Genomic DNA, 7,273 nt, shown 5'->3' with positions numbered 1-7,273 from the left:
TTCTGAGACAAGGCCCTAGATTCTCCTCCAAGCAGAAACAACCGTTGCCAATCTACTCTGTCAAGTCTCCCAAGAATAATACGTGCTCCAATAAGGTCAGCTCTCAGCCTTCTCAATTCCTACAAGTACAGGCCCAAGCTACTCAGCCTCTCCTATAAGCCAGTCCTTCCATACCCAGAATCATCTGAGTGAACCTTCTCTGGACTGTCTGCAATACCTTTTTATCTTCCTTTAGGGAAGAAAATCAAACTGTTCACAATATTCCAACTGTGGACTGACTAGAACCTTGCCTAATTTTAGCAAATCATCCCTACTTTTATACTCCATTCCCTTTGAATAAAGGCCAACATCCCATTTACCTTCCCTATTACCCACTGAACTTGGATGCTAGCTTTTTATGATTCATGGATGAAGGCTCCCAACTCCCTCTGTTCTGTATCTGCCTGCAGTCATTCTCCATTTAAATAATATTCAGCTCCTCTATTCTTCTTGCCAAATTGCATAACCTCATCTTTTCCCACTTTATATTCCATCTGCCAAGTTCTTTCGCCCACTCGCTTAACCTGTTTAGATCCTGAGTCATCCTCACCACTTGCCTATAGTACTTGACAATAGTACATTCAGTTTCCTCATCCAAGCCATCAGTATATATTGTAAATAATTGTAGTCCCAGCACTGATCTCTGTGGCACTCCAATAGTTACAGTCTGCCATCCTGAAAATGCCCTTATTCCGACTTTCTGTCTTCTATTATTTAGGCAATCCTCTATCTACGCTAATGTACAACCCCCAACCTTTGGCTGTTATCCTACTAAGTAGCTCAGTGTGTAGCACCTTATCAAACACCATCTGAAAATCCAAATACACTGCATCTCTTTGTTCCCCTTTATCTAATACTGCTGGTACCTCTTCAAAGATGGAGGAGGTATTTGTCAGACATGATTCATGGTACCATGCTGGCTCTATTTGATCATATTATGTTTCTCTACATAGAGTCATAGAGCACGGAAACAGACCCTCAGTCCAACTCATCTGTGCTGACCAGATATCCCGATCTAAACTAGTCCCACTTGCCAGCATTTGGTCCATATCCCTCTAAGCTCTTTCCATTCATGTACTCATCTAGATACCTTTTAAATGTTCTAATTGTACTCCCATCCACCACTTCCTCTGGCAGCTCATTCCAAACACACACCGCCCTCTGTGTGAAAAAGTTACCCCTCGGGTCCTTTTAAAATCGTTTCCCTCTCACCTTAAACCTATGCCCTCTAGTTTTGGACTCCCCTACTCTGGGGAAAAGACCTTGGCTATTCACCCTATCCATGCCCCTGATGATTTGATAAACATCTTTAAAATCACCCCTCAGCCTCCCATGCTCCAGGGAAAAAAGCCGTAGCCTATTTAGCCTCTCCCTATAGCTCAAACCCTCCTGTCCTGGCAACGTCCTTGTAAATCTTTTCAGTACCCTCTCAAAGTTTAGTAACATCCTTCTTATGGAAGGGCAACCAGAATTGTATGCAGTATTCTAAAAGTGGCCTCACTAACGTCCTGTACAGCCGCAACATGATGTCTCAAAATCTATACTCAATGCACTGACCAATAAAGGCAAGCGTGTCAAATGTCTTCTTCACCACCCTATCTACTGCAACTCCACTTTCAGGGAAATGTTAAATACTTCTAAATATATCTTCCTATCTGGATTGGTTGTAAATTTTGAATGATAATACTTCTGCAAATTTCACTGTCACATGCTTCCAATGGCAGTTCCCTTTATAGATGTGGACTTGGCATTTCACAGTAGAAACAGTTGGCAGGAATTAGTTAGTACGGGAAAACAAACATGCACATTAGAAGAAGGAGTAGGCCATTCAGCCCCTCAAACCTCCTCCTTCTGTCTTCCTATAGGCTTTGACCCCTTGTCAGTCAAAAATCTATATGGATCAATAGAGGTAGTGTACCATCTGATTAACATGGTATCAATTCACTAGCTCAGTCTCACTATCGTTGTACTTGGAATGAGTTTTCCTTTTAGATACCATTTAGAAGTTATAAATTTTCATTGAAGTCAATTATGAGCCCACCCAATGATATTTGGGTCAAAGTTAATTAGACATCATCATAAAATCATAGAATCCCTACAGTGTGGAAACAGGCCCTTTGGCACAACAAGTCCACACCGACTCTCGGAACATCCCACCCAGACCCATCCCTCCATAACCCATCTAATCTACACATCCCTGAACACTACAGGCAATTTCCCATGGCCAATCCGCCTACCCTGCACATCTTTGGACTATGCGAGGAAACCGGAGCACCCAGAGGAAACCCATCCAGACATGGGGAGAATGTGCAAACTCCACGCAGACAGTCGCCCGAGGGTGGAATTGAACCCAAGTCCCTGGTGGCTATGAGGCAGCAGTGCTAACCACTGAGCAGTCATGGGCAGAAGACAAAAAGAAGAGTTATTATCATTAATTGTTGCCTACAACCGATAAAACTTTCCTTGAGCCCTGCTGTCTCTCTCTTCTGTTCACTGTATAATTGATAGCCCTCACAATAGCAAAAGGATTAAGTCAGAGCAATTCCTAACAGTTTCACTCAGTCATACATTGCTGTTCAAATTGTCTCCTGTGGTGGTGTGGGGCTAGGAAGAAAAGAGAGACTTGCTGCCTCCTCACCACTCCCTCAATCTTAGGGACAATTTGTAATGGCACCCATCAGTCATTGTCTGCCATTGGATTCAACTGGAAGGAATTTATTCGAACTCTGTGTCCAAACTCAATTGGCAGTAATTTCCAGAAGTGTGGACAATGAGATGGAATGGCATGAACAAGTCCGAACCTTTGGCCTTCACTGCCACTGAGTCTGGTGCCACTGGACATAGACTAGGCTACAAATGTCAACAATTTGCAATTGTAAAATATCTCAGGACACATCACATGAGAGTTTTCAGACAGAATTTGACATTGAGCCATGTTAGAGTTGGGGTCACAAATTTAATCAATGTGGTAGGTAGGCTTTAAAGCATGTCTGGAAGGAAGAAAGGCAAGTAGACCAATGGGAAGGTTTTAAAAAGGGAATTTCATTGTTTAACTTAAGATAAATTTGTGTTTTCAAACAAACCCTTTGGACTATAATCTGGCGTTGTGTGATTTCTGACCTAACTGAAAAGAAGGCTGCACAGGAGCACAGGAGCTGGCATTTGCACATGAGGCCAGAATTGTTGGAGTGCAAAGATCGGGGGGGGAGCAAGGGGGGGGTTGGAATTGGGAAAGCCGGGGTTGGGGGGGGGGTATGTTTCAGGGCTGGGGAGAGTTACGGAGATGAAAGGAACAAACCTGAGCCAAGTAACAATTCTTCAAATTGGCCCACAATATTACCAAGGTTGGGTTGTGGGAAGGGGTGGTACTGTTATATAAAGTGTTCCTCGTTGAATCAGCATCTAGACAAGAAGCAATGCAAACAACAAAGGCATTTGCTGTCCCAATATTAGACTGAACTGAAACTGTTGGAGCTGTCACCTTTCGTCATGATATAAATGAGACATGTAGCCTAACCCTAATAGGTTATTTGTCATTCCCTCACTGGCTTATATTTAGGCAATGCTCAGGAACATAAGAAGCTTTGTTATATTAGATGCAATGCTGTAATTTTCTGAAATTCTTAGCTTAGAATGCCACTCCACCCAAATAGCCTCCAGGAAATATCTGCACATTGAAAATATGACAACACGCCTGTATGTATCATCCATACTTATCCCTTAATCTCATCAAGTGACATCTAATAACCTGGATGATAAAGAGCACAGAATTACTGGCTGTCGTACTTATTGACCAGGACCTTGTTCACATTTGAGAAATATTTGTGGAAATGATATCTGTCCATCAACCTGTGTCATTACTAATGATTCCTCCAGATGGTAATGTTTTGTGTTGACGTGGCAGCGGACAGTGACTGGGCACTTTGCAACAATGGGTAGTTAGATGGTCAGTTCTGCCGGCTACAGTTGAACACTCCTCAAAGAGCTGGTTGCCCAAGCAGCACAGGCACAGTGCCAGGAAGGGCAGACTACCAGTCTCTCTTCGTCTCCTGGACAGGACTGGGAGATGCTGCGGTTCAAGAAGGCAACCCACCTTCAACATCTCCAGGGCAATTAGAGATGGGCAGAGACAACCAGTAATACCAACACCCTGTGAAATAAATGAAGGAAAAGAGTGAAAGGGTAAAAGAAAGGGGGAATATAAAACTGTTGCCATGGAAGTAGTAATCTCAAAGTGCATTAACTCAGATGGAGTATCATCTTTCTCTAGTAACTATCCTGATTAATTAAGCAGATGCATTTACACTGTGGGTTTTACCATACAAGGTTCAATGAGAGGGCATAGAGATTTATGCTAACTTTGCAGAAATCCAATCAAAGCTGAATATTGAAGGATATTTTCCCAATTCTAGTCTCTCCTACCAATGGAAACATCTTCCCAACATCCACTCTGTCCAGGCCATTCAGTACTCTGTAAGTTTCAATTAGATCCCCCCCCATCCTTCTAAACTCCAATGAGTATAGTCCCAGAGTCCTCAAATGTTCCTCATATGTTAAGCTTTCCATTCCTGTGACCATTCTCGTGAACCTCCTCTGAACCTGCTCCAGGGCCAGTACATCTTTCCCAAGATATAGGGCCCAAAACTGCATGCAATACTCCAAATATGGCCTGACCAGAGCCTTATAAAGCCTCAGTTGTACATCCCTGCTTTTATATTCAAGTCCTCTCAAAATAAATGCCGAAGTTGCATTTGCCTTCCTAACTACTGACTCAACATGCAAGTTTACCTTGAGAGAATCCTGGACTAGAACTCCCAAGTCTCTTTGTACTTCAGATTTCTGAATTTTCTCCCCATTTAGAAAATAGTCCATGCTTTTATTCTTCTTACCAAAGCGCATGACCTTACACTTTCCCGCGTTGTACTCCATCTGTGACTTCTTTGCCCACTCTCCTAACCTGTCCAAGTCCTTCTGCAGCCTCCCCACCTCCTCAATACTACCTGTCCCTCCACCTATCTTTGTATCGTCTGCAAATTAGCCAGAATGCCCACAGTTCCTTCATCTAGATCATTAATGTATAAAGTGAAAAGTTGTGGTCCCAGCACTGGCCCTTGTGGAACACGACTTGTCACCGGCTGCCATCCTGAGGAAGACCCTTTTATCTCCATTCTCTGCTTTCTGCCAGACAGCCAATCTTCTATCCATGCTAGCACCTTGCCTCTAACACCATGGCCCCTTATTTTACTCAGCAGCTTCCTGTGTGGCACCTTGTCAGAGGCTTTGTTGAAGTCCAGGCCGGTAACATCCATTGGGTCTCCTTGGTTTAACATGCTCTTTACTTCCTCAAAGGATTCTAACAGAGTTGTCAGGCATGACCTCCCCTTGATGTAGCCATGCTGACGTTGCCCTATTTTACCACGAACATCCAAGTATTCAGAAATCTCATCCTTCACAATGGACTTCAAAATCTTACCCACGACCGTGGTTAGGCTAATTGGCCTGTAATTTTCAACCTTTTGCCTTACTCCCTTTTTAAACAGGGGTGTCACATTAACGATTTTCCAGTCCTCTGGAACCCTCCCTGACTCTAGCGATTCCTGAAAGATCACCACTAATGCCTCTACTATCTCTTCAGCTATCTCCTTAAGAACTCTGGGGTATAATCCACCTGGTCCAGGTGATTTATCCACCTTCAGGCCATTCAGTTTTTCTAGCACCTTCTCCTTGGTGATGGCCACCATGCTCAACTCTGCCCCCTGACTCTCTTGAATTTTTGGGATATTATTTGTGTCTTCCACTGTGAAGACTGATGCAGAGTCATTATTCAGTTCCTCAGCCATTTCCTTGTTCCCCACCACTACCTCTTTAGCATCATTTTCCAGCAGTCCAATGTCCACTTTTGCCTCTTTTTTGCCCTTTATATATCTAAAGAAACTTTTACAGTCCTCCATTATATTACTGGCTTGCTTACCCTCATAGTTAATCTTCTCCCACCTTATTTTTTTGTTGCCTTCTGTTGGCCTTTGTAAGCTTCCCGATCCTCTGGTTTCCCACTGCTCTTCGCCACATTATATGTTTTTGCTTTTGCTTTTATGATATCCCTGACTTCCTTAGTCAGCCATGGTTGCTTCATCGTCCCTGTACCATGCTTCTTTTTCCCAGGGATGAATTTTTGCTGTGTCTCCTGAATTACTCCCAGAAACTCCTGCCATTGCTGTTCCACTGTCTTTCCTGCTAGGCTCCTCTCCCAGTCAGTTCTGCCCAGTTCCTCCCTCATACCTCTGTAGTTGCCTTTGCTCAGCTGTAATACCATTACCTCTGATTCTATCTTCTCCCTCTCAAATTGCAGAGTAAATTCAACCATATTATGATCACTGCCTCCTAAAGGTTCCTTCACCTTAAGCTCCCTTATCAAGTCTGCCTCATTGCACAACACTAAATCCAGTATTGCCTGTTCCCTAGTGGGCTCCACCACAAGCTGCTCCAAAAAGCCATCTCATAGATATTCCACAAATTCCTTTTCTTGCAATCCACTAACAATATGATTTTCCCAGTCCACCTGCATGTTGAAATCCCCCATGATCACCGTAACTTTGCCTTTCTTACACACCTTTTCTACCTCCTGGTGTATCTTGTGCCCCAGCTCCTGGAGCCTGTACATAACTCCAACTATGATTTTTTTACCTTTGCGGCTCCTCAACTCTGCCCACACAGATTCCATAGCATCTGACCCCACATAATTTCTTCCTATTGATTTAATTTCATTTCTTACTAATATGGCAACCCCAGCCCCTCTCCTCACCTGCCTATCTTTTTGATAAGATGTATATCCTTGGATATTCAGCTCCCGATCCTGATCCCCTTGTAGCCATGTCTCCGTGATGCCCATCACGTCATATCTGCCAATTTCAATCTGTGCCACAAGCTCATTTACCATCTTTCTTATACTCTGTGCATTCAGTTACAATACCTTCGGTCCTGTATTAACTGTCCCTCTTCTCATTGTCATTTGTTTATCCAGTGTGCTTGAAGTTTGATTCCTACCCCTTTCCAAACACTCTGTCCTATTTGTGACTGTGTTGGAGACTTTAATAAACTCTCCTGAGTTCTCCTTTCCAGTCATTTTTTTTTCATATTTTTCCACACAGTTGAATCCACCCCTTACGTTTATGTTGTATTCACCACTGAAAGTGACATTCACCTTTTTATTTGAAGTATCATTTACTTCTTAATT

This window comes from Rhincodon typus, chromosome 26 (genome assembly GCF_021869965.1).
Source record: "Rhincodon typus isolate 14 chromosome 26, sRhiTyp1.1, whole genome shotgun sequence".
Classification (NCBI taxonomy): domain Eukaryota; kingdom Metazoa; phylum Chordata; class Chondrichthyes; order Orectolobiformes; family Rhincodontidae; genus Rhincodon; species Rhincodon typus.
This window is presented reverse-complemented; position numbering follows the sequence as displayed.